This window comes from Mauremys mutica, chromosome 1 (assembly GCF_020497125.1).
Source record: "Mauremys mutica isolate MM-2020 ecotype Southern chromosome 1, ASM2049712v1, whole genome shotgun sequence".
Taxonomy (NCBI): Eukaryota; Metazoa; Chordata; order Testudines; family Geoemydidae; genus Mauremys; species Mauremys mutica.
The window spans coordinates 82,071,529-82,097,389 of NC_059072.1; the positions used below are offsets into that span (position 1 = coordinate 82,071,529).

General features: G+C 41.7%; 1 long non-coding RNA gene across 2 annotated transcripts in view; it reads right to left on the reverse strand.

Moving 5' to 3' along the window:
* LOC123361953 overlaps positions 1 to 25,861 on the reverse strand; it is a 99,564-nt gene that overhangs the window by 56,718 nt on the left and 16,985 nt on the right. The window contains exon 1 of one of the 2 annotated variants that reach the window (XR_006576290.1): positions 18,077 to 18,231. The exons of the other annotated variant lie outside the window; for it this stretch is intronic. This is a non-coding gene — a long non-coding RNA (uncharacterized LOC123361953). Of the gene's footprint in view, positions 1 to 18,076; positions 18,232 to 25,861 lie in introns of those variants that run through there. 2 annotated transcript variants of the gene reach the window in all.

The following is a 25,861-nucleotide window of genomic DNA, read 5'->3' on the forward strand; positions in this document are numbered from 1 at the left end:
ATTCATATTGCCTTTTATGTCCCTTGCTAGGTGTAATTCATTTTGTGCCTTAGTCTTCTGATTTTGTCCCTATGTGCTTGTGCTATTCCTGTGTACTCATCCTTAGCAATTTGTCCATGTTGCCACTTTTGTACGTTTCCTTTTTGTTTTTAAGGTCGTTAAAGAGCTCCTGATGGAGCCATATTGGCCTCTTATTATTATTCTTCTATTTCCTTTGCATCGGAATAGCTGGCAGTTGTGCATTTCATAGTCTCTTTGAGAAACTGCCAGCTGTCTTATCTCAGATTTTCTTCGCACAGGACCTGAACAAACTCAGAGAACTGGTAGGTAAAGTCTGCTTTTCTGAAGTTCATTCCAACCTTGCTAGTCAGAATCAAGTCCAAAATGGCTGCCTCCCCCCCACCCCACCACGGTCACTTACTCCATTTTCTGAAACAAAAAGTTGTCCCCAGTAAATTCCAATAACTTGTTGGTCATTTTGTATTTTGCTGTATTACTTTTCCAACATTTTTTTCATAGTCCTTTCCTGTTCATCTGATCATGTCACTCCCCTCTGAATCCCCAAACTGCTTCTCTATCTGGTATTACATCAGATTTAAACTGATGGTCAGTGGTCACCTCCTTCAAGCCTCTATACCAGTCTCCCCCTTCCTACTTGTCTTCCCTAGGTGATCTTTGCATGGACTTCAGGTCCCTCCACACCACCAGCACTGCTGTCCTTGTCCAAGACTCACCCATATGTAAACATTTTGAATAATCTCTTCAGTGACTTCTTTCAGGAAATTTCTTGAATTTTCTGAGGATTTTCAAGTAAACCTGTTAGGCTCTGAATTCTAATCAGTTGAACGCTGGCTTTAAAGGAAGACGTTCATGAAAAAGAGCATCTCTAATAACAGGTTTCAGAGTAGCAGCCGTGTTAGTCTGTATCCACAAAAAGAACAGGAGTACTTGTGGCACCTTAAAGACTAACAAATTTATTTTAGCATGAGCTTTCGTGAGCTGCAGCTCACTTCTTCGGATGCATCTCTAATAAGAATCTCATGATTTTTCATTTTCTTTAAGTTTAAGGAGTAGAGATTTTATAAAGTCAGAACTTTGCAGACAATTATAGTTTAGAGGTCTCTCTGGGGTTATGTAATTATTATGTTAATTAACAAAAATGGTTATTAGCATCATTCACCAGAAATGAAACTTTGTGTTGTGGTCTGTCAACAGACTACACTGGCTGCGTCCATTCTTCAGCATGGTATCCAGATGCCTTTTTAAACAATTGAGGAGAGGCATATAACATCTTCCTCAACTCCAGTCTCATGTGTTATTGCAGAATCCCTGCACTGCTTCAGTGTACTTGGGAAGGCAAGTGCTTCACTGAGATTTCAGTTCTTCACTGCATGTCTGCACACAACCCGACCTTGCACCTGCTCACTAGGTATGTGTTCATGCTCAGTAGCAATAAAAAAGGGCATGTAATATACAATATTTTTTTACATGGCACTGGTTATTTGGTACTCCACATTCTCTTGCTTACCTCCTCTAGCTTAAAGAGAGCTGTATCTTTCCAGCCTGTCCTTCTAGCCTTGCAAAGCTATATTTAGCTAGCTCAAGATTGAGGTCCTTGTTCAGCAGAGGGTGTTGCAAAAGACTGAGGGTCTGGTCCAAATCCCATTGCAATCCGTTTGGATCAGGCACTAAAATGTTTCCCTCCCCAAGAGGCTGAGTGTGTAATCTCCAGAGCAGCCCCAACTTCTGCCAACTAGCTACTCATAGTATGACTCCCTAGGCTTCTGGGTTGGCTTGTTATTTACAGTTCTAACCATAGATAGATCCTCTCAAAAAGAGTCCATCCTTGTGCAAGCAAGACAGAACTGAGCAGCCAAGAGAGTATTTCTCCCTGAGATTTCATTAAATACAAACCTTCTGGAGTCTCATGTGCAAACTGTGTCTATGCAGGCTGCAAACACAAGTGCACATTAGCATCTGACTTGAAAATAAGAATCTTGTACATACTGAAGTGTCTTGCCTGTTAATTATGACAACAACATCATAGTGTCTATTTTTGTATGGATTTTGCATGGGCAATGCACCATATTAAGCATCTCATTTGACTTGAGTTCTAGTCCAGCATCTGACACTGACTTGTTGTCTGATACTGGCCAAGTCACTTAACCTTTCTGTTCTTCCGTTCCCTGTCCCACTCCCTCTCCCAAGCAACCTTTTTGGTGGGTTAAGTCATCTATTTAGGTTGTAAGCTCTTTGGCACAGGGACTGGTTCACTATATATTATAGTTCCTAGCACGATGGACCTAGTTGAGGTCTCTCTGCACTATTGTAATTCAAGTTATAAATAATGCAAGTGGTTGATTACAGAGACATGTTTTGAGAATTATCAAATAAATCTGCATATAAGAATACAATCATGTTTTTACATTTACGTCATATATTTTATCCCACAGTATCCCAAAGCATTTTTTCAAATTGTGTAGGGGTCACTACACAGACACACCACTAAAATTCTGCAAAGAGTTCTGTGGCACCTTATAGACTAACAAACATATTGGAGAATGAGCTTTCGTGGGTGAATACGCACTTCGTCAAAAGCTCATGCTCCAATACGTTTGTTAGTCTATAAGGTGCCACAGAACTCTTTGTCACTTTTACAGATCCAGACTAATACGGCTACCCCTCTGACACTAAAATTCTGCCACCTCCAGTGTGAAATTCAGAAGCCATTTAGCATCACACAGCAATATTACACAATATTTTATTCTGCTATACTAATATTGTTTGAGGTGTTGGATATGATCTGGGAGAGGGAATTTTAGGAAGGTAGAATGAAATGAATCATTTCAGAATTTGTACTGGACAAAGGAGTAACACCATTACTTTTGAATACTGCCATGGCATCTTTAAGGAATCTGATGCCTTTGGGATAAAACCATTGTTTTATCATTCATCTGAGGACTCATCTACACTAGAAAGGGTTTGCCAGAATAGCTATATAACCTATATCTGCAAACTCTCCTAGTGGAGATGTAGTTTATACTGGCAAAAGAGTGCTTCTGTCAACATAGCTTATACCCGTTCCCCAAACAAAATAAGCTAAACTGACAAAGTGCTGGTACAACTGCATCTGCACTAGGGCTTTTGCCAGCAGAGCTATGTCACTTAGGGGTGTGATTAGCCTCCACTCTCCTAATCGACATACCTATGCCAGCAAAACTTTTAAGTGTGGACCAGGCCTTTAAAGAAAACAACTGTAGCAGCAGAATTCTCCCCACCCCAGTACCATACAAGGATATTGGTTTGTATTGCCACAAGAAGGATGCAATTCTCCATAGGAAAAGATTTTATGCAGCTTTAACTCTGAAATGTAGGGTGGGGCTAAAGCACTCTTCTTAGGGTTGTTAGCCCTTTCTGAATTTCTGTTCTCTTGCAGAGGAGCTCCACAAAAGGAGGGTGGTCTCTGAGTAGACTTGAACTAAAGGTTTCCCAGGTGAAAAGCACAAGGGTGGAGGGGGAAGGAGAGGCACAAAATGTGGTAAGCATTTAGACTTGAAAAACCCTGAAGAGAGACAGGGGTGCAAGAAAGGTGCTTCAGGGCACACAGGTACTATAGCTGATGCTTCTGCAAAAAGTATTTGCCCGCGTGTTGTTTGCTAACATGCATGTTCAAGGAATTGTGTACATTTTCTAAACAAGTTACACTAAGGGCTTGTCTAAATGGGAAAGTTTTACCAATTAAACCAGAATAATTCCTCTTGTGAACACTCTTATTCTAGAATGAGCATGGTGTTTTTAGTTTTGCTTAAGAAGCATAAGTTAAAATAAAAGAGAGGCACTCTTATTCTGGACTAAGAGTGTCCACATGGGATGTTCTACTGGTATAACTATATCTGTTCAAATTCACACTCAAAGTTATAGCAATATAACTTTGTTATACTCATATTGACAAGCCCTAAGAAAAATCCCTGACCCCACATAATAGATTTCTGCTCCATATGGTAAGTGAACCTACAAGGGCCCAAGTTCTGCTCCTGCTTAGCAAATGGACACTAGTATTAACATAGAGGGGGAAATGCCACCTGCTAAATCACCAACTTTAAAATGCAGCATTCTGAAGTTCTCTTTATGATCTGTCATCCAAATATTCACCAGGCCCAATCCTGCTCATCTCATGAGAAATAAGATTGTGGGGTGTAAGGCTGCAGAAATCGGTGTGAGGAAAACCCTATAAAAACAGGGAAGTGCTTAAGAGTTAAAAGATGCATGTAGAAATGTTTGCAGTCATAGCTTAAAATATGGAACATATGTTGGATTATTATGAGCATCAGAGATAGAATTTTCTACAGCCCTGTTAATGCCAAGAGATCCAGAGAATATCAAATTTATCAGAGAATATGGCTTTGAAATTTCCCAATAGAACTGAACATTTTTATATTCAAAATCCAGGAAGTGCTGCTTCTTAAAGTTGCAAATGAGTTAGTGGTTTATACTTCTCTACTCAGAATGAAGAGGGAGCGATTGTCACTAGCACTGAAATAGAAGACTAGCACGGACGATGTTGAAAATGTGCTGATTAGTACTGCGAGGTGTGGAAGTGGCATCAGATATGTATCATACTCTCTACTGAGTACTACAGGCCTAATCTTGCAAACTCACACAGGCATGTTTGCAAGATTAAGATTTTAGTTCAGAAGGTTTTGGGGAAGGCCTCGAAGAAGGGAAAGAATAAGAGTGAGACCAAAGAATTAGGGAACAGAGTGAGAAGCAGAGCTAGCTGTTACCATCAAAGCATCTAACTCTGAGGAATTTGTTCAGCCCAGGGAACGATATTTCATTGTGATATAAAAGTCAAGTATTTTAGTTAGTCAGCAAACTATACTCTCGTTGAGTTACCTAGCATTTCCTTTGGAAACACTCATTTTAAATGAGTTTTAATTTTTCACAACAACTAGAACTTTTTTGGAAAGCTAACAGGAATTTAGCACCCTAATCTTTCTTGGGGTCTCCTGCCATGCATCCCTATTTACATATAATTTGGCACTGATAAGTTTGTTTGCTGTTTTACAAGTATTTCTCATTACATCATTGGCAGATAGAGACCTGCAACAGATAAAGGCTTGACAATTCCCCCCCCCCCCAAAAAATCTGTAAATAGGGTTTTTCAAGCTGATTTACAAAATATACCCTGAAAAGAGTGAGATCTTTTTCATCCAACTACTTCCAGTAACTGGAGAATTGTTCCTAGCCACTGGGCAATTACACTGAAAAACATAGTCACCTACCATCATGATTAATGATGAAAAAACAGCCATGAACACTGGGGGAAGGAGGAGTTTCCTGAATCAACAGCACCTACTGGATATCCTGATTAAAACTTAATGAATAGTTTCCTAATGAAGTGAGAAAACAATGTAATTATATTTTCACTTTTACAATCACTGAAACTCAAGATGAGTGATTAATTTTCAACACTGAAGGCTCAAGCATTCATAAGAACATATGAATGACCATACTGGGTCATACCAATGGTCCATCTAGCTCAGTATCCTGTCTTCTGACAGTTGTCTGGTGCCAGATGCTTCATAGGGAATGAACAGAACAGCGCAATGATCTTGTTATCCATCCCCTGTCATCCGAGCAAAGCTTCTAGCAGTCAAAGGTTTAGGGACACCCAGAGCATGGTTCAACTCCAACTCAAACAATCTTACCGGTAGGTTTGCTTTCTACTTTAGAGAACCTGGGGGACTGGGGAGAAGAAGAGAGAAAAACAAGACATCCAGAGGAGAAAACAGTGAAATGGAGCAGTCACACTGACGAAACAAATACCAAAGATGAGATCCCTCACCTCCACTCCAGCCCCTTCATGGAAGATAAAAGGATGGGGTCAGCATAAAGGGGCCCCGTAAGCCTTGATTGTGGCTGAGGTTAAGAAAGGATTCCTCTGACATAGGCACTGGAGCAGAAAGACATATGCTGCATTCTTAGGACCCCGTGCTGGGGACTGGGCTTGTGAAGGGGTCAGGGGCTGGGCCATGGCACACAACATTGAAGAGATTTCCAGCAGCACTGCAGCCCCTGGGTTGCCATAGCTTAGACTGGTCCCCAGGACTGTCTGAATTACATACAAGACCTCTCCTGGGGCAGAATGAGAGGTCACAAAGGTGAGTTAGAGCCATCTATGCCCCCTTCCCTTTGCGCAGAGAGTTCTGTGCTGCATCTCTAAGAGACACAGCACAGAACCCATGAGAGTGGAAAAGCAGCAGAGTTAGGGAAAGGATAAAATATAAATTCGGTATATGCAACATACAGGTATAAAAAAGATAACCTTAACAGAAGGCTAGATGTTGGAGATGGAAAACAGAAAATTACAATAGGGCTATAGGAGCAACAAGAGGGATAACAGTGGGGGAATCTGTTCCAGATCTTAGATGTCTACACACAAATGCAAGGAGCATGGGGAATAAGCAGGAAGAACTCAAAATATTAGTACATAAGTTAAATTATGATTTAATTGACATCACTGAGACTTGGTGTTCAGGAAAGACAGTCAGGATTAAAAAGGGAGGTGGTGTTGCATTGTACAGCAAGAATATATACACTTGTTCTGAAGTCCAGAAGGGAGGTGAGAGGCAGACCAGTTGGAAGTCTCTCAGTGAAGATAAAAGGGTGGGGGGGAAACCGGGGTGATATCATGGAAGAGGGATCCATTATAAACCATCAAATAAGAAGGAGGAAGTGGATGAGGCATTTCTAGAACAAATAAATATCCAAAACACAAGACCTGGAAGTAATGGGCAACTTGAACTTCCGAGACATCAGCTGGAAAAGTAATACATCAAAAGACAAAAAATGACTTACACTTATCAAGGGACATAAAAGGCAATAAGAGGTTCTATAAATGCATTAGGAGCAACAGAAAGATGAAGGAAGGTTGGGTCCTCTACTTAGTGGGGAAGGAAAACTAATAACAGCTGAGATCAAGAACACTGATGTGTTTCATGTCTGCTTTGCTTCAGTCTTCACAAAAAAGGTTAATTATGCCCAGAGACTCAAAACAATTAATATTAACAATAAGGGGGAAGGAATGGAAGCCAAAATAAGAAGAGAACAAGTTAGATATATTCAGGTCAGCAGAGCCTTATGAAATTCATCCTTTGGTGATTAAGAAACTAGCAGAAGCAACTGTAGAACCATTTGAGATGATCTTTGAGAATCATGGAGGATGGATGAGATTCCAGAGGACTGAAGAAAGGCACACACAGTACCTATCTTTAAAAAGGGGAACTAAGGGAACCCAGGGCATTACAGATGAGTCAGCCTAACTTCGATACCAGGAAAGATACTGAAACAAATTATCAAGCAATCTATTTGTAAGCACCCCTAGAGGATAATAGGGTTATAAGGACTAGCCAGCATGGATTTGTCAACAAATCATTCCAAACCAACCTAATTTCCTTCTTTGACAGAGTTATTGTCATAATTTTGAGTAACTTTACTCACGTGTTTAAATGTCTGTAGGAATAGGCTCTTAGTCAAAGACTGGGCTTTGGGACTGGATGAGACAGTCCATATATAAAGGGACTGATGGTAGCAAATCAGAGAGACCACTGAGAAGAGCAGTAGTGGGAACTGGGATGTAGTAGTTGTGGCAAGTTACACAGAATCTGGAGAGAGAAACGTGAGTAGCAGGATAGAAGACTTTAGTGGGGCTAGAAATGTTATACGGTAGTTCTCTAAATAGTTGCTTTAATAGAGAGCCGGTTTAGAGTGTAGTAAGAATGAAGGGCCCCCATGTTATTACGCAACTCACACTTCATGAAACAATAGTCCTGCCATTTTCCTTTCTCATTTGCAGACTTGAGATCTTCACTCTTTGAAGTTACAGAGCCTAATTCTGTAGCCCTTATATTGAAAAGCTCTTTTTACTCATGGTGCTAAGTCTATTGACTTCAGTTGCCTATGACTATATATATATATTATCAAAATCAGGCCCACAGACAGCAGCAGTGTCTTACAGGGCCTTCTCCATTGGGTCAAATTCATCAGAGTGTTGTCCCAGGCCTGTTAGCAGCAAGAGGCCTCAGAAAGAGCAGGCCATCACCTAATATAGTTTTAATGCTGCCATTTACTAACAGCAGTAGCAGGTAGTAGCTTCTGATGACAGTCTCACCATTACCTTGTGCTTCCTAGTGACTGACTATTGTAGTCACCAGCTGTCTGATCTTTAGGGAAGAGACCATCTTTTTGTTTGTGTACACAGTACCTAGTACAATGGGGCCCGATCCTTGCTCGGGGCCTGTAGGCACTAACACAATACAAATAATAAGGTGGTGCTGGCCACTCATGCTTCTTTTCTCTAGGTCCCAGCCCAAAAAGCAGGAATCATGCTGTAGGGTGGAGTCAGGTTTCCAGGAGAGACACAGAAATGAGAAGGAGTGAGTGTTGGAGGCAGACTTCCCAGCAGAATAAGCTGCAGTATTTCATCTCCAGATCCTTCTCTTTGGTGGACCAGAGAGAGGGATGAGAATAGAGATGTACAAGTCTTTGCTTCACCCAGCGGGCATCGCTCACTATTAGCAAAACAAAAATCAAGTGATTTCCTATACATTGGGTATATTCATATATATTGGCCCAGGCCAGGCCTGAAATCCTTACTTTTATTATGCAAGCCATCATCAAGCAAACACCACCTGACATCAGTCATTACTTGGGCAAATTCCCACTGAGTAAAAGTATGGAACTCAGGGCCTGATTTTCAGAAGCGCTGGGCATCCAGAACTCCAACTGAAGCCAATAGGAGTTGCGGGTTCTCTGCACATTTTTTTTGTTCCTTGAATCTTGGTCCTGATTGTATTTCATATCAGATTCTTTTTTTAAGGTGTCTGGCCTGCCTTTTATACTCACTTACCATAATTCAAATTTCAAATTCCCACCATACGGTAACAAAGTGTTCTATTAATCAGACTGATTAAATTAACTGAATGATGTGTCCAGTGGCTGGTTGGCTTGTAGTTTGTTTTACCTGACTCCCCGCTCCTTCATCTCTACTCTGCTCTTCTATCCTCCTCCCACTAGATAAAAGTGGATTATAATTACTGATTAGACCTTGAACACATGTTCATAATATTGTTAATAAAAATAATGTATTAACTGGCTTGGTTCATTTAAATTTGTTGTATGCTAGAGAACATATTTTTACTCTCCTTAAACATATTATTGCAAGAGGTATAAAAAAAATACCATCATGATCAAGAAAAGCCATACCTACTAATGTGTAGTCATCTTAATCACTTTGGTTGCTCAGACAAGTTTTACTATACAGCTATTTATACACATACTACATGTAAAAACTATTCTATATAGTGGCAGACTCAATGCATTTGAACTAAACTGATTTCTGTTGCAAGGAACTGACACAATCTGTGATTAGCAGAACACTCTGTTACTGGAAATAAAACTGCATACACTTCTGAATGTGGTTATTCTGTATCGAGGTTTGGGACATGTTCTGGTCTGTGCTTCAGTTAGACATTTAGATAGTTCTCTCTAAAACTAGTTTTAAAAACTAAGTAAGGAGGTCAGAGACTACAGAAAATCTGTGAAATCATGCCCACAGTAAGGATAAAGGGAAGATAGTGAGTATCTGAGAATTTAGCACATGCAAAAAGTTGAGTCCACCAGTATGGACACCTCACCTAAAAATATGGTCCTTAACTAGACTGACTCAAACATCAGAAAGCACATTGTAGACAACAATCCTGCAATGGCGGATGATAGACTAGATTATATTATATGTCTTCTCATCTTCAACTTCTTTAAATCTGAGAATAATTAGTATGGTTCTCCATTAAGGGACAGGCAGCTTATCACAGCAATTCTGTCTGCTATTTATAGTGATCTTTGAATAGAGCAAAAATGATACAGGAATATTTTCAATGCTGAACAACATGGCAAATTTGCTCTTCCGTTAGTCAGGGGGTCACATTTTTAGTTATTCAAAAGCATTAGGATGACTGCCAGTTTATTATTCATCTATTGCTATTGTTAAGTGCTGCTGGTCCCTGCTCTGAAGAGTTTACATTCTCTTAGACACAAAAAAATATGGCACACTGGGGAAATCAGAGGGAAGACTGAGAATAATTCCTTATTAGTATTGTGGTTCACTTGCATGCAAATTTGTGAGTTTTCAGCAGACACTTAATAGGGAGATTGTTCTTGATGGTCTAGGATGCAGAAGGCATTTTAAACCCAGAGGGGAAGATGGTAAAAAAACATGGAGATAGAAATGAGAGGAGGTGAAGGAAGCATTAAGACTAGCATTACTGGCAAAGCAGAGAGTTAAGGGAACTCAGCAAGAGACAAGATCAGAGAACTAGGCTGGAGAGGAAATGAAAGTATTCACAAATCCCAAGAGTTTTGCAATTTTGTTTTTTTTGTTTTTTGCGGGGTAGAAATGGTTGTTGTGTCAAGAGGGCATAAATGCACAACAGATAGTTACGCAACACAAGAACACGTTTACAGAAGTACATTACTCATAGAAGTAGTAAGCCCCTGCCTAGCTCATGACTGCCCAGAAGGAAATGCCTGTACTTTCAGAGAGGAGGATGGAGGTATAACAGAAGGTTATAAGGAAGTCAGGCGCTAAGAGAGGCAGACACCCCCAAAATACATACAAATAGTGTTTCACAATAGAGGCATACAGCTGGTTATATTATTAATGGCAAATAAGATGTCTCAATGATTTTTGTTTTTTTCCTGTTTGTGAAATATCTGCTAATTGCTTGCAATTTTTATTTGCAAGTATTTTTCAAACAGCCTAGATGAACAAGCTTCAGGATGTGAATTGTTTCAAATATTTCTGATTAGTTTCTATTTGTGGTGTGTGCTTTCTCACCTAAGTCATATGGTAGTGTTTCTGCTCCTTTTAAAAGAGGAGACTAGTATATGCTGAATAGTAAATACTCCATTTTGCTACACATTTTCTGGTAAACAGTCATTCCCTTTGGAAGAAGTTGCCAGTACCTCAGTCCACCTTTCATTTTCAGTGTCAGGGTTATGGTATCCACACAGGGGAAAAAATAGGTAATAACCTATATCTGAAGCATTTACCAGCCTATGTGTCACCAGTAGAGAAAAAAGAAAGTGGGACGTAAGAATCTTAAACTACTGGAACTGGCTTTTGTTTTTGTTTGTTCTATGTAATTTGAACAGATGTATTTCATAAACAGAAAGAAATAGTGCAACGTATTTCCTAGCAATGCCCTCATCCAAAGCCCAAAGAGCACAGAAGTCTTTCCACAACTTCAATAGGGTTTGGATAAGACCCTAACAGTATAAATCACACCTTTACCATAATGGAAACATTCTGAAGTGTTAGATGAGACATGACTTCAGAAGGATTTTTGTGACGGCAACACTGAAATTTTGGAACAGTTGCCATGACACCTTCTAACCTGCAATCATGAAGCTAAAGAGATGGCTAGAGAATTCAGCTAACTTGACATGATGTCTACTTGCTTTGCCTGTTTTGTTATGATATACTATTCTGCCATGACCTCCTCTGCTTCAGATGTGCTTTTGCATCCGGAGCCTAGCCTGAATATTCAGTGTGTGCTTTCGTAATGCTCTGGGGGTGGTTCAAAGAAAAATAAACTCTATAGTTATGGGCTTTTCCAACTGTGGGGAAAAGTTACCAAAACTATATAATAAGGGAAGGAAAAACTTCCTGAAGTATTAATGATTGAAATAATAGGTAATGTATTCTATAGGTAATATGTTAATAAAATTTTTAATAGAACTATTTTCATTTTGCTGAAATCATATATTTCAAGTTTTTAGCGATGCCATAGCAAAGTACCTTGTAATATATGTGAGTGTATGTAACAATATTTAGTTTTTAATATAGCACTTTTCATGCTTAGATCGCTGAACAATTCACAAAGAAAACTAAGTACCATTAGGCTCATTTTATATATGAGGAAATTGAAGAGAGCTGAGGTGACTTGCTCAAGGTCAGACAGCAGGTCACAGCAGAGCCAGGAACAGTAGTTATTCTACACTTCCCCTCTTAGCCCTGGTCTACACAGCGGGGTTAGGTCAAATTTATCTGCGTTAGGTCGATCTAAAAATGACCACATCCACACAACCAACCCCATTCCGTCGACCTAAAGGGCTCTTAAAATCGACTTCTGTACTCCTCCGCGGAGAGGGGAGTAGCGCTAAAATTGACCTTGCTGGATTGAATTTGGGATAGTCCAGATGCAAATCGACAGTATTGGCCTCCAGGAGCTATCCCAGAGTGCTCCATTGTGACTGCACTGGACAGCACTTTCAACTCTGATGCACTAGCCAGGTACACAGGAAAAGCCCCGGGAACTTTTGAATTTCATTTCCTGTTTGGTCAGCATGGCAAGCTCAGCAGCACAGGTGCCCATGCAATCCCAGAATTGCAAATGAGCTCCAGCATGGACACTGGATCTGATTGCTGTATGGGGAGAAGAATCTGTGCAGGCAGAACTCCGATCCAAAAGAAGAAATGCAAATTTATTTGCCAAAATCTCACAGGGCATGTTGGACAGAGGCTACACCAGGGACACACAGCAGTGCCGCATGAAAGATAAGCCTATATTTGGGTTGGTTTATTTAAAAAGTTCTCATGAACAAGAGATCTGCCCCTTAGTCTCACATAGTATAGCCCTCAGTAAGATGATTGCCATGTCCCTCTAACTTGTGTGATGAATCAGCTGAGCACTGATAGCTCAGCAAAGGGTAGTGCAGTTAATCTGTTAGTGATGATTTCCTGCTTCTCTTTCCCCCCTTCTCAGGAGGGGCTGGGATCAGCACCGGAGGATTCTGTGACTGGTGGGAGGGATGGTTCATAGAGGCCACGTGTGTGGGGATCTGAGAGGAGCTTGGTTTTGAAGGCAATGGGGATAATGCATACTGGGACCCACAAGGCATCAGGGCCCATATACCGTTAGCAGCTAAAGCACCTGGACTCAGCCATGGTGCAGTTGACATGCTATCATGGACTACGTGAGACAGGGGCTGGCGCCTCAGAGACTCCACCAGGGGGTGGCATTTACATCCTTATAGATCAGGGGTCAGCAACCTTTCAGAAGTGCTGTGCCGAGTCTTCATTTATTCACTGTAATTTAAGGTTTTGCGTGCCAGTAATACCTTCTAAAAATGTTAAAATGTCTCTTTCTACAAGTCTATAATATATAACTAAACTATTGTTGTACGCAAAGTAAATAAGGTTTTTAAAATGTTTCATTTTAAATGAAACTTCTTAAATTAAAATGCAGAGCCCCCCCCCGGACCAGACCAGTGGCCAGGACCTGGGCAGTGTGAGTGCCACTGAAAATCAGCTTGCGTGCCACCTTCGGCGCACGTGCCATAGGTTGCCTACCCCTGTTATAGATGATAGTGAGGCTGCCCCCAGCAAACATGCCAGGTTGCCCCCTCAGTGAAGATGGTGGCCACCTTGTGAGGGCCAGGCAGGGGACAAGAGACTGTGGAGGCACCAGAAATGAGATTACAGGGGCAGAAGTGGAGCAGAGGGAGACTGTTAGGAAACAAGAATGGACAATAGGACAAGTCAGGTGGGGGAGCAGCTGGGGGATTGAAGAGGCTGCAGGTGAATGTAGAATGGCAGCAAGGGAGAATGTGATGGTTAGGAGATTCTGAGGGGAAATGAGGGAAATATGAAGGAAAGGGAGGATATAGGGAGAGTGTAATTTGGGGCAGCTGCCCATCCTACTTAATCTATAAAAAAAAGGCTAGAGCAGCACCTCTCCTGCATGCCAGGGATAGTAGAGAGTAAGTGGAGTCCTCTCCAAATAGCAAACAGGAAAGCCAGCATTTCTGTGCATGTATTTAAGGTTGAATTTTGAACCTGAATCACATACACAAATTGGGGGTGGATAGCGTCCCTCAAAGGTGAGGACAAACAATTGACAGACAAAGATTTTTTAATCTCATGATTTGAGGGCATCTGACTCAATTTGAGTGCTTTGTGTTGGCAATACTGTGCCTGGGCAGGGGGAAAATCACAAAATCAGAGAGGCTACATGATTATGTTTCAACTGACTACTCTCATGGTTGAGAACAACATTTCCCAAGATACAGCTCTTTTTTTAAAAGAAGGAAGTTGTTCCATTACAATAAAACCTACTGTTTGTGCACTGGCTGTCTGAGGACATAAATAAAGTCATGTTATTATAAGAGATATTTTCATCAGACTTTAAATCTCAAACATTATTTCAAGCTCATCTTTGGCAGCAAGCTGGGTAACTCAAATACTGGACAAGGCTGGAGCTACAGAATGAATGAATAGGGGCAGCGCTCAGTTGCCATCAATTAAGTTAGAATTCCTAGCATTGTAAAGATTCACACATTTTTCACCCACCCAAATCATGAAATAAGAGTCTGCACCAAATTCATCCCTTACTGCACTATATAGTTCAAAAGGGTTCCGAAAAGAGCTATGAGAATGATCTGATCTCTGGTGGGGGGGAACTGCCTTGTAGTGAGATTGATAAACTATATGGGGTGATCTTCTGAAAAGAGGAGATCAAGAGGTGACTTGGTCATGGTCTAAGTACCTGCATAGGGAGAAGACTTCAGATAGTAAAGGGCACAATGAAGCTATCTGACAACTAGAACAATTTACCAATGGATGTGGTAGATTATCAATTAAAAAATCTTTAAATTAAGACTAGATGTCTTTCCATAACAATATGTGCCAGCTCAAATCAGAAGTTATGGTCTTGATTCAAGAATTACTGGGTGAAATTATATGGCATGACTTTTGCAGGAGATCAGACTAGATGATCATAACAGTCCTTTTTGGCCTTGAAAACCTATGAACATCCTTGATAAAGGCAGCCTAATCACTTTTAGTTTCCTTCTCTTCCACTAATCTTCATACCACCATCCTTGCCAACCTTTATTCCTGGATGGACCTCCTTACCTTAGTGCAGCAGGTACTAACTCTCTCTTCATTCAATCTCCTGAAAAAAATCCACTTTTCACATCATGGCTACAAGTGCTAATCCACTACAATATAATGCTTTCAACCCCCAACTATGTATCTTCTACAGCATTGATCTCTCTGTTGGCATTTAAGTGAAAATAATTGAAGGTGGTGAAAACTTAGGAAATATTTGTGAAAAGAGTCACAATTCTTCCCCGTTTTCTCCAGCCAAGTTTGGGAGTTTCAACAGAAGTTCTCAAAGATATGTAAATTCAGAAGACTGATTAGTGCAGTAGTAATCTATTAAGACCATCAAAAATACCATCCTCCTCAGTCCTGCAGAGTTACTGTCATGATTTAGTGCATTTTCACAGCATGAAGATAAAATTAAAATAAAATTCAAATGTCTAATTTAAAAGCTTAAATCAGGAACTATCTATTGCTTTCACTCTCCCTGTGTTACTATGCATTATTTCCCAGTCTCATCAGAAAACTGGAGAGACTTGGGCTGAACTGTATATGAAAGACTTCAGAGAAGTGGCAGCATTTAAAAAATTGCAACTGTCTTTAGAACATGGTTCTTGGAGCCCTTTACATGCAAAGAAACTGGGCTAACTCTTGACACCATTGCTACATGGAGGAAGAGATGATCGCTGTTGTCTCATACTTAGAGAATGTCTTCAGTACAGTGGCTACAGGGGCTCAGCTATGGCATTGCAGCTATGCTGCTGTAGTGTAGACACTTCCTGCATCGAAGGAAAGAGTTTTTCCATCAGTGTAGGTAATCCACTTCTCTGAGTAGCTGAGTTGATGGAAGAATATTTTTGTTGACCTAGCTGTATCTTCAGTGTGGGTTAAGTCAACCTAACCATGTCACACAGTGTGTGAAATTTTTCACCGCCCTGAGCAATGTAGCTTACTTGACCTACATTTTAGGTCAAGACCAGACCTCAGATTTCAGGGAAAGGACCATTGTTTTGTGATGCAGTTTTATGGCACCTAGCATAACAGGGCCCTGATCTAGGATTGAGACTTTTAGGCACTATCACAATTTAAATTAAAATGTTGTGATGTTTGAGGTGTTCTGTTCCAGCGGGGAGCGATTTATCGTGTCTAGTCTAGACATGATAAATTGACCCCCGAGTGCTCTCCCATCAACTCCTGTACTCCAGCACCACGAGAGGTGCAGGCAGAATTGACAGGGGTGTGGCAGAAGTCAACTCACCGCGGTGAAGACCCCACAGTAAGTCGATCTAAGTACATCGACTTCAGCTATTATTCACGTAGCTGAAGATGCATAACTTAGATCAATCCTGTCCCCCGTGTAGACCAGGGCTTTGATCATGACTTTATGTGGGTGAAGTTTGCTGATATAGGAGTTGTAACCTAATTTGAATCAGCTGGGAAATGAGAGCTGGCATGTCTTATGTTAGCTTCAAGCATTTTCTGTTTTTCTGCAGAGGATTAGTATTAATAATATGCTTGTCAGGTAACAAGTCTGAGGCAAACAGTCCTTTTCTAAATTCACTGATGAGGGCTGTGAGTATCTTAGAATAGAAAGGGCTAGCTGTGACTGTCTGAATCAGGAAAACCACCAGAAGAACACACAGAAAAGAATCACATTCTTGTTTCTCTTTTATATTGTTTCCATAGTCTTTTATAGTCAGAATTTTATTTAGTGCATGTCTCTTCCCAGCTGTCTAGGGAACTCAATCTTTGGTTTACCATGAAGCAGCACTATCAGAACCAGAAGCATCCTGCCATTTCTTACTGCTCAACTATATCGAGACCAAGGGACGTGTAATTCATGGATTGACCCAGTAGATATGTTTCTTCAGAATTGTTAAGCACTCATGAAAATACAGGTGCCATATATGAGCACTGCTTCTGTGTTCTAAAAAGGATGATTACGTTTTTGGTGGCATGGCAGTTGCTTTTCTACAGAAAAAGACTCAGATGCTTCCCCCTCCTCCTCCCACCATTCACTATCAAATGCATTAAGACCATATTTTGGATTCAGTGCCTCGAAGTTTCATTTCTTTGGGGGAGGATTTTAAAAATTCTCACACCAAGCAAGTACTGGACTCATGATCCAGAGCATCTACATATTTATGGATGGCTAACACCAAAATTATACATTTAAAGTATTGGGTGACATCTACTACAAAGACAACTTTGTTCCGGTGACCAATATGAGATTATCACAAGTACAGAAGGTGTTTCTGTATCTCTAGTAACAACTGTCCAAAATATTGTGTACTACCATTTCTGAAGATGCAACAATGTCAGAAGCCTAAAGGCTGCAGTAAGTTGGAAGCTTCTGCTTTAGACAATCATTTAGCACATTCTGTCAATGAGCCAGAGTTAAAACTAGATTCTTTTGGCACAAACTGTCATGGGAGTCATGGATTCCATTACTGTTTTAATATCCACAAGTTATTCAGGAATCTTGTGTATGATTAAGTGAATTGATGCAATGGTAAGTAATTGAACAAATTTCACTGAGAGATTATCAATAGTTATCCTCAAGTGAAAACTTTAGTTTTCAATGGCACAAGATGTCCTATAGCAACCAGGCCTCATCCAGTTAAAGAACTACAACTGAAAAAAGTAAATAGATGAGTTCACATATAGACAGTAGAGCTATTCCACTCATATGTTTCTGGAGAGACAGCCAAATACTGAAACACCAGTTTACTTACACATTTTATAAGGAGGTGCTTAATGAACTAGAAAATAGACTGACTTCTCATTATTAGGAGATTTAGGCATCTCATTAGGGCTTTGAACAAAATATTGTGACTATAGTCATGTCCACTGCAATTCTCCCTCCCCTGCCATAGCTTTTAAGGTTTACCCTAAACCCAGTCCTAAAGATGGGTCTCTTTATTGTCAAGAGAATCAAGACTCCCTAAACTCTGTCTCAGGATGAAACCAAGTGGAGTCTTTCATTCCTTCTCCCTTCAGGACCCTGGAGACAAACAAAAGCCCACCAGACCCTTTTCTCACAGTTCAACCCATCTCCCATGCCCCCGTTTCCACAGCAGAGAAACAGAAGACCCACACTTCCTTTCATCAGGATGTAAACTTACTCACAAATTGTGTTAGAAAGATTCTCCTTTATCAGCCACCAGAATCCCTCACCATACTTCCACAACTCTCCAGCCATCCTCAGTAGCCTCCTTTTATAGGTCATGGCGGTTTTCTGGCAGGCTAATGGTTTCCATCTGCCTCTAGGCCATGCTCATTAATCCTTGCCTCCCAGAACAGAATCCTAGCACACAGTAAGGCTTTCTGACCTCATCTCTTTCCTCACAGTTCCATATCCAAGATAGGTAAGATACCCCATCCCTCCCTGCACTTTTGTTATCAGGATGTGTGTGTGCTGGAACAGGCAGTTTTTTAATAAATTTAAAAAGTGTTGGCCAAGCTTCACATGATCAAAGAACAATGTAGCGTTGGATATTTTCAGAAGACCTTCCTTCCATAGGCTTTCCTTTCTCAATCTTTTGGCATTACCATCCGTTTTGGTCATATTAAATGTTCTTCTCCCTTTCCCAATTCAACTACCTGTTTCCTCATTGGCAGGGATTGATTAAACACTAAAGGCTCAAGGTACTCAGCTGCTCTCTTTCAAATGATATTGGTATGTCTTAATATAGCAAGAGCTTACTGTGAAAGCTGTAGACATCTTCAGGAATCAAAGCTCTGAAGTTGCTGGAATGCACATACCAGAGCTGAAGATCAATTGTTTCAGATCTTCAAATGGGAGACTCACCAGCAGAGGAACTTGGTTCTGACATGGGTATTTGATCCACAGCCCAGTCAAATCCTGGATCTGGAAATGTTTTTATCCTATTATGCAACTTCACTGTGCTATGCTCTGTAACTCAGTCACCATCCTCCCACTTTATGCATACTCATGACTCTTCCAGACTTTTTCCACCTTAAGTTATAGTGTGAACAGCAGCCATTAGTTACAGTTGAGGCAGGGGCGGCTCTAGGCATTTTCCGCCCCAAGCACGGCAGGCAGGCTGCCTTCGGCGGCTTGCCTGCGGCAGGTCCACTGAAGCCGCGGGGCAAGCCGCCGAAGGCAACCTGCCTGCCGCTTTCGCAGTGACTGGCAGAGCGCCCTCAGTGGCTTGCTGCCCCAAGTACGCGCTTGGCGTGCTGGTGCCTAGAGCCACCCCTGAGTTGAGGTCAGACTTTTTCATCTGTCATTAACAGTTGCTATGCAGTTTAAAGATAACCAGTTTGAGGGCATACTTTTTTCTCACATTAGCTATTTCTGGGATAATATAATTGACATACGTCCTACTTTTGTTTCTTTTTTAGCATTCAAGTTAATATCTGACCTGCTACCCCACAATACCTCCATAACTCAGTGTGACATGAATTTCTGAAACAGCGTTAATGCTACTTTCATCCCTTCGAATATGTGCTAACTACTTATGTTAAACTATCTGTTCAATCTTTATTTAGCTGTGACTCTCACAGTACCTTTTCCAGACCTGAGGGAGAGCTCTGTGTGGCTCAAACCCTTGTCTCGCTCACCAACAGAAGTTGGTCTAATAAAAAATATTACCTCACACACCTTGTCTCCCTTACATCCAGTGTCATTTAGGATGAAGTTGACCCCCTATGCATAGGACCAGGATAGGGACTATGCACCACTTGAGCTCTGTTTTGAGGGGTTAAGTGGGATTTGAGCGGTGTATAGGCCGTGGGCTGGTCCTCTGCACAGGAATGAATTTCACCTTTAGTGATTAGTTATTTTTTAAAATGATTACCTATATGAGTGCGAGGTGTTTGCTGGGCATACAAGACATACACTTTACATTCTAGGAAATGTTGTGTGGTGGGGTATGTGTAGGGTGACCAGATAGTGTGAAAAATTGGGACCAGGGTAGGGATGTAATAGGTGCCTATATAAGAAAAAGCCCCAAATATCAGGACTGTCCCTATAACATTGAGACATCTGGTCACCTAAGGTATGTGGAACAGCTGTCATCACTGTATCAGAATGTGGCAGTGGTTGCAGGGACCAAAGGTCATCTTCCATTTGGGAAGGCAAGGCTCTGGCTAGCAGTGGATGAATGAGTGTGGCAGGTTTTCATTGCTGTATTTTATAATGTTTGAATCATTTAATTCTTACATACAAGTGCTCTGTGCCTTAAGCAAACAGCAATATAAAGGCAGGGCAGGGAGATATTTTTTAAGGAAATTAGAAAGAGCTTGATGTATCCTTCATGTTACCATCTGTACGGTGGGCAAAAGTACAGAAAGACACAGGGAGTGAAGGAATAAAGATCCCAGGATTAATATTATTCAGCAAATTAGCCACCCTTGGGCAGCTTTTCTTAACGTCAGGGTAAAAAGGAAGCATTCATAGTTAATCATAGCAACTTAATATGCTGTGGGTTTCATCCTCTTGCGAAATCAATGGGAGTTGAGGTCATTCTCCACTTCATAGGACTGGACCCTTGGCTTTAACTGATACATTCTTTATATGACATTCAAAAGAAGGTGGGTGGGGAAAATATATTTTTTTCTGGTTTCATAAAATGAAACATTCAAACCACCAAGTGCAACTTCCCCTATGTATTCGGGGTTCCTAACCACAAAGTAATAAGCAATTTTCAAATAAAATGCTAATTCCCCTTTCAAGCAGACTTCTTAGGAAAATAAAATATTTCTAACTATATACCCTGTTCCTAGGAACACAGATATGCTTTTAATCCTACCTCCACTAATAAGTTTGGATAGGTGTTTTTGTATCTCTTTCTTCTCTTCATCTGTGTCTCTAGTATAAAAAGGCTTGAAAAAAAGGAGCACCCCCAAGTCTTGTGCAACCCACAAACAGATGCAGAAATGAAAAACTAGCTGGCCACAGTAAATTAAGAGAGATTTGTTAAACCAAATTTGACTGGGTTAATCTCAAGGGTGCAGTTTCTCCACCTGTAAAAACTGTTTGACCTCAGATTTCTTTCTTTGAGTACACGGATGAGTCTTCCATGTCCCTGCTAGGGCAGCAAGGGAATAGCTATAATGTTTACCGATGATTCAGTCACTCCAAATATAATGTGAGGGTGACACAAACTTGACCTTATTTCAAGCATACAAGCTTTAACTAATTATGCTACCACTGGGATGTGATTATAATAAAGATAATGAAAAAACTTCAAGGGAACTTTACCACATGCAAAAACTCTTCCAGACAGAAGAGAGGAGTCAATGAATATTGAAAAGTTTCAGGGAAGAGTTTACAAGAATAGCCTTCAGTCATTTTATGACTCTGATAGCCAAGATACGGAATGCAGTGCAAGTACTCCTCCAGATGTGCCTAGTTAGACCAAACTAGCTGTTTCGCAAAGCTGAACCTCAGAGTTTCCATGGCTGAATGAACTGTATATTTATTTGTAAGGGTACAATAATTTAGGACTTAAGTTTTCATTCATTTATATAAAAGAAGCAGCAAAGAATCCTGTGGCACCTTATAGACTAACAGAAGTTTTGCAGCATGAGCTTTCGTGGGTGAATACCCACTTCTTCGGATGCAAGCAGTGCATCCGAAGAAGTGGGTATTCACCCACGAAAGCTCATGCTGCAAAACTTCTGTTAGTCTATAAGGTGCCACAGGATTCTTTGCTGCTTCTACAGAACCAGACTAACACGGCTACCCCTCTGATACTTATATAAAAGAGTAGCTCCTAATTTATGAGTCCAATGCCTCGTGTTGTAGTAATATCAATAGTCTATCTGCTTCTTTTTCTTATTCTGAGATGTGTTCAGTAGCTGTATATTTAAGGATTGACCCATGACATTTCCATGACCATTCACAGACAGTGGTGAAATCATATCACCATTCCCAAAAGATGCCTTATGATCCAAAATGCTAATAGTAAATTATCTCAAGGTATTATGTTGTGTGGCATTCAATATGAGCATTTGATCAAGTTAATGAGTTTTAAAGCAATCTTTTGCTAAACCACACACCTGCAATCATTCTGGAATTGCATGCTCAATATAGCACCAGCTTCAATTCAATTGATCATTCACAGATAACCCCAGTGGAAAAGTCTCAAGTGGAAAAGCAGGGTCATATTGTGACAGTTTGGGAAGCTGTCTGTACAATTTATGGACTCTGTGTGAGATTATGAACTATATGTATCTGGGTCAGGTTACAAATTCCATTTTGAATGTGCAGGTTTTTGCCTTTTCTGTTGCCTGTTTGCTTCCATGTTGGGCTGAAGTCCCAATACACAGAGAGAGAGAGGGTCGAACCATTGGAAATCTATTCACAAATATATGGACAATGGGGAATACTTTATGTTAACAATGGTACTTAGATCTCACAAAAGCTATATGAAAAAGCAGCTGCATCCTTGGAAATCCAGTTTAGCCGACTCCTCGCAAGGGAAGATTTACCAGGAGGAGAACAAAGGCAGAAAGGTGACCAAGGGGAGTTTAAGAGAGCACACAAAAACAAGGGCCCAAGAAGAAGGAAGAGGACCGCCTGATCAAAAGAAAAGGACCCAGAGGGAAGCAGGCTCCATTTTGCAGCCCACAAACCATGCACTGAAGTAGACAAATGCTGGACAATCCAAGGGACTCTGACCCCAGTCCAAAAGAATACTCTGGAGTTGTGGGGAAACTGAGGCAGGGACGTGTATATAATGTTTATTGTTTTGTATGATCTGTTCTCTCTTGTGATTTATATGATTAAGTAAGAGTATTAATGTGTTAAACTCTGGGCAATGTGTATGTGTTAACTGCTTCACAATAGCTGCATGCTCCTGAGAGAGTTAAATTGTAACCTGAAGCCCTCCCATCTTTTGGGTGAAGTTCTGGGAGATGGTGTGGTTAAACACAAGGGAGTCTGAAGGGTCAGCCTTCACCCCAGGACTAGGCAGCTGGCCAGCAAGAAGGGTTGCGGAGTGTGCCTAAATACCCCATGATTGGGGCAGTGGCTAGACTCTGTCCAGACCCTGTAAATTTAAACCATTCAAAGTCAGGGACACAAAGGCTTAGATTCCCTGCATAGCAGTCCTAGTGAGTGTCTGGAAGGACATGCTGGCTAGGTTCCATGACACACGTCATTAGGGAATTTAGCCCTTCTAAAATTACACAGCTTATTTTGGGTATTAGTAAAAACTGATCAAGTTAATATATCCAGCATCAGTTTCAAAGCGAGCAATTTATCCAAGGGTACCAGCTTAGTGGTAACCCATGGACAAGAGCAGGAAGATCCATGTAGCTGTCCCACTGCTATTGTAACTATTAGGCCTTTAACAGGACAGGACTGACAATGTCTTTTAGGGATATGAGGAATGTACTTTCCAAACACTGTCAGTGACTCAGATCACAGGATTTAGTGGTATCTGCATTGACATTTTGATTTTACAAGCTACAAGTAAATCATGCAAAGGAAAAACATGAAATAATATGAAATCTGCCAACCAATTCTTGGAAAAGAAACAAAGCGGTTATCAAAGTCAATATCTAGCATGTAGCTTTTAGTGTAGCTGGTGAAACAAAGCATCAGGGTTTCCATTAAGTCAGCTTGGCTGAAACATCTATTTTTGTTCAGTAATCAATGAGACGAAAAAGGGCTTTAGATAATATATGTTAGTATAGTGAGGCCACAGACAGAACCAGTGATTGCTGGGAGATTAAGTTCATTGGACTGAAATTCTATTCCAAGTACACTACTGGCCAAAAACATGCTCTTTAAAATTCCTCTAGCCCACGCAAATGATGGGTCTTATAAAAGAGGTGGGTCCCAATATAATATAATGCTATTTTAGAGTTGGGGGGTCAGATTCTTAGAACCCCTTTCTTCAAAGAAAGGAGTGTTTAGGGTGCTGGGTATTTTGTAGCCGTTCCTTATTTGTTACATCCTTGCCTGTTTTTACTATAAGCTCTTTGAGGCAGTGACTGTCTTTTAATAGCACTCATCTGTAGTAGCTAGGCACTGCTCTAGTATTTAGGTGCTGCCTAGATTGCATGACTAAGAGCTGATGTAAACACTTTTGTCCTTTCCAGAATTTCAACAAATATTGGGAATCTTGTTTTACTTTATTTTAAATGCACATGGTAATTTTTTTTATCAGTCTCCCTAACTACCTCTATACAACCAATATGGTATTACATTTTGCCAAAGCACTAGTGAGCATAGTTTACAACAGTGTCACAGCAGTATTTGGGGCATTTCATGTCAGAGTTGCCAGGTGTCTGGTTTTTGACCGGAACACCCAATCAAAAAGGGATCCTGGAGGCTCTGGCCAGCACCGCTGACCAGTCAGCGGCATAGCAGGGCTTCATGCAGCTCCCAAAAGTGACTGACATGTGCCGGCGGCTCCTAGGTGCCGGGGCAGCCAGGGAGGCTCCGCATGCTGCCCCCACCCCAAACATCAGCTCTGCTGCTCCCATTGGCTCTGGTTCCCGGCTAATGGGAGCTGCGGAGCTGGCACTCAGGGACCAAGCAGAGCCCCCTGGCCGCCCCTCTGCCTAGGGGCCACAGGGACATGCCGGCCACTTCCGGGAGCTGCTTGAGGTAAGCACTGCCCAGAGCCCACACCCTGAACCCCCTCCCACACTCCAACCCCCTACCCCAGCCCTGATCCCCCTGGATCCTGATCCCCCTGATCCCCCCTGGAGCCTGCATCCCTCATCCCCTCCTGCACCCCAACCACCTGCCCCAGCCTGGAACCCATTCCTGCACCCCAACCCCCTCATCCCTGGCCCTACACCACAGCCCTCACACACACCCTGCACTCCAAACCCATTCCCCAGCCTGAAGCCCCCTCCCATACCCCAAACCCCCCATCTCCAGCCCCACCCCAGAGCCCGCACCCCCAGCCAGAGTCCTCACCGCCTCCTGTACCCCAACCACCTGCCCCAACCCAATGAAAATGAGCAAGTGAGCAAAGGTGGGGGAGAGCGAGCATTGGGGGAGGGGGGATGGAGTGAGCAGGGGGTGGGGCCTTTTAGAAGGGGCAGGGCAGGGACGGGGCAGCAGATAACATGCAGCAGATATGCTGTAACATGCAGCAGATATCCATACATCGTTCCTTGACTGCTGTTAATGCAAGCTGTTTTGCTTTCGATGCTCCTTCCTCACTATGTTCTTGTTATCCTAAAAGGTCTGCCTATCTGAAGACTGAATAAACAGAAAGGAAAGAATAAAGCCGCTTAAGATGTACCACTGTGTAATGTCATACTGCCACCTTGTGGTTACTAAGTATTTTGAACATCAGTATATAGTTCGCTTGTGCTCTTCCAATCAGAGGCCTTGTCTACACTACAGGACTATTTCGAATCTACTTAATTCGAATTTGTGGATTCGACCTTATGAAGTCGAATTTGTGTATCCATACTAAATACACTAATTCGAACTTCTGAGTCCACATTAACGGGGCCGGCGTCGACTTTCGAAGCGGTGCACTGTGGGAAGCTATCCCACAGTTCCCGCAGTCCCCGCTGCCCATTGGAATGCTGGGTAGAGCCCCCAATGCCTGCTGGGGGAAAAAATGTGTCGAGGGTGGTTTTGGGTAACTGTCGTCATTGAACCGTCAATCACGCCCTCACTCCCTCCCTCCCTGAAAGCGCCTGCGGGCAATCTGTTCGTGCACTTTTCTGGTCAGTGACAGCGTGGACGCCACAGCACTGCAAGCATGGAGCCCGCTGCGATCCTCGCCGTTTTCTCCTCCTCGCACTTTATCGTCCACCTCTTCCACATTCAGCTGCTGAGAAATTGGGCTACTTTTCAATGGTTCTGCAAGCACTGGGGGACCATAAGGGACGTTTTACCAACATGAACGTCGTATGGCCGGGCAAGGTTCCTGATGCGTGTGTTCTCAGGAACTGTGGGCTGCTCAG